Source organism: Arachis stenosperma, chromosome 10 (genome assembly GCF_014773155.1).
Source record: "Arachis stenosperma cultivar V10309 chromosome 10, arast.V10309.gnm1.PFL2, whole genome shotgun sequence".
Lineage (NCBI taxonomy): Eukaryota > Viridiplantae > Streptophyta > Magnoliopsida > Fabales > Fabaceae > Arachis > Arachis stenosperma.
In genome coordinates this window covers 89,312,653-89,315,407 of record NC_080386.1, presented here as the reverse complement: position 1 = coordinate 89,315,407, position 2,755 = coordinate 89,312,653, and the positions used below count along the sequence as shown (strand labels likewise).

The 2,755-nt window shown below is 41.9% G+C and overlaps 1 non-coding gene across 1 annotated transcript; it reads left to right on the top strand.

Annotated features, from left to right (window-relative positions):
• The first annotated feature begins 2,252 nt into the window (after window positions 1–2,252).
• On the top strand, window positions 2,253–2,356 carry LOC130958748 (small nucleolar RNA R71). The gene has a single exon (XR_009077854.1). It is a non-coding gene; the product is annotated as a small nucleolar RNA R71 (small nucleolar RNA).
• Window positions 2,357–2,755: the final 399 nt, after the last annotated feature.

The window sequence follows — 2,755 nt, the reverse complement described above, 5'->3', positions numbered from 1 at the left end:
AGTCCACCTTAGTAATGCCAATGATGCTTTTTGAGCTCCTTTATGTCTCTTCCTTGCCTTTGTTGCTTGATCCCTAGTGCTTTTGGTGTTCTTATCCTTAATTGCTCCCAATAGTTGTGTGGAGGAAAATGTATCCCCTGAGGTATCTCAGGGATTTCTTGATGAGGGAATTCCTCATGCTCTCTTGATGTGCAGTCAAATGCTCTATTACTGAGCTATGGATCCTTGAGATGAATCTCTCCATCTCCCATGACTCAGAGGTGGAAGCTTTTGTCTTCCCTTTTCTCTTTCTTCCCTTTTTTTTTTGAGGTTTCTCTGGCCTTAGGTGCCATCAATGGTTATGGAAAAGCAAGAAAAGCAAAAAAGCTATGCTTTTACCACACCAAACTTAGAATGTTGCTCACCCTCGAGCAAAAGAAGAAAGAATAGAAGAAGAAGAAGAAGAAGAAGAAGATATGGAGGAGAGGGAGAGAGGTGTGTATTCGGCTATGTAGGGTGGGTTTGGGTGGGGAAGAGATGGATGGATGTGAGTGGTGAAGAAGAGAGAATGTGAGTTGAGGTAGGTGGAGATCCTGTGGGGTCCACAGATCCTGAGGTGATCCTGTGGGGTTCACAGATCCTGAGGTGTCAAAGATATACATCCCTGCACCAATAAGGCATGTAGAATGCCTTTGCATACAATTCTGGCGTTTAAACGCCGAAGTGATGCTCATTTTGGGCGTTCAACGCCCATGTGCAGCATGTTTTTGGCGTTGAACGCCAGGTCCATGCTTGTTTCTGGCGTTCAGCGCCAGCTCCATGCTCTGTTCTGGCGTTGAACGCCAGCCAGATGCTCTTTACTAGCGTTTGAACACCAGTAAGTCCTTCCTCCAGGGTGTGATTTTTCTTCTGCTATTTTTTATTCTGTTTTTAATTTTAATATATTTTTTTTGTGACTCCACATGATCATGAACCTAATAAAACATAAAAGAACAATAAAATAAAAAATAAAATTAGAAAAATAAAAATTGGGTTGCCTCCCAATAAGTGCTTCTTTAATGTCAATAGCTTGACAGTGAGCTCTCATGGAGCTTCACAGATGTTTAAAGCATTGTTGGAACCTCCCAACACCAAACTTAGAGTTTGAATGTGGGGGTTCAACACCAAACTTAGAGTTTGGTTGTGGCCTCCCAACACCAAACTTAGAATTTGACTGTGGGGGCTCTGTTTGACTCTGCATTGAGAGAAGCTGTTCATGCTTCCTCTCATCACCAAATGACTTGGCATTTAGCTTCATGATGGCTCATAGATATTGAGCAACTTGCTCTCCAGTTACATCTTCAGAGCTCATGAATGGCAGAAGGAGGTTTAATGGAATCTCTATGGTCTCTATATGAGCCTCAGATTCCTTTGGGTCCTCAATAGGGAACTCCTTCTTGCTTGATAGACGTCCCAGGAGGTCTTCCTCACTAGGATTTTTGTCCTTCTCCTCCCTTGTGCATTTGGCCATATTGATTACATCAATAGCCTTGCACTCTCCTTTTGGATTCTCTTCTGTATTGCTGGGGAGAATACTGGGAGGAGTTTCAATTACTTTCTTACTCAGCTGGCCTACTTGTGCCTCCAAATTTCTAATAGAGGATCTTGTCTCACTCCTGAAACTTAAAGTGGCCTTTGACAGATCAGAGACTAAGTTTGCTAAATTAGAAGGGCTCTGCTCAGAATTCTCTGTCTGTTGCTGAGAAGATGATGGAAAAGGCTTGTTATTGCTGAGCCTATTTCTTCCACCATTATTAAAGCCTTGTTGAGGCTTTTGTTGATCCTTCCATGAGAAATTTGGATGATTTCCCCATGATGAATTATAGGTGTTTCCATAAGGTTCACCCATGTAATTAACCTCTCCCATTGCAGGGTTTTCAGGATCATAAGCTTATTCAGAAGCTGCCTCTTTAGTACTGTTGGATGCATTTTGCCATCCATTCAGACTTTGAGAAATCATGTTGACTTACTGAGTCAACACTTTGTTCTGAGCCAATATGGCATTCAAAGCATCAATTTCAAGAACTCCCTTCCTCTGAGGTGTCCCATTATTCACGAAATTCCTCTCAGAAGTATACATGAATTGGTTATTTGCAACCATGTCAATAAGTTCTTGAGCTTCTGCAGGCGTTTTCTTTAGGTGAATGGATCCACCTGCAGAGTGGTCCAATGACATTTTGGAAAACTCAGATAGACCATAATAGAATATATCTAATATGGTCCATTCTGAAAACATGTCAGAAGGACACTTTTTGGTCATCTGCTTGTATCTTTCCCAAGCTTCATAGAGGGATTCACCATCTTTTTGCTTGAAGGTCTGAACATCCACTCTAAACTTGCTCAGCTTTTGAGGAGGAAAAAATTTATCCAAGAAGGCCGTGACCAGCTTATCCCAGGAGTCCAAGCTATCTTTAGGTTGTGAGTCTAACCATGTTCTAGCTCTGTCTCTTATAGCAAAAGGGAAAAGCATGAGCCTGTAGACTTCAGGATCTACTCCATTCGTCTTTACAGTCTCACAAATCTGCAAGAACTCAGTTAAAAACTGGTAAGGATCTTCAGATGGAAGTCCATGAAACTTGTAGTTCTGTTGCATTAGAGCAACTAATTGAGGTTTCAGCTCAAAATTGTTTGCTCCAATGGCCGGAATGGAGATGCTTCTTCCATCAAATTTGGACGTTGGTTTAGTGAAATCACCTAGCATTCTCCTTGCATTATTGTTGTTGGGTTCGGCTGCCGT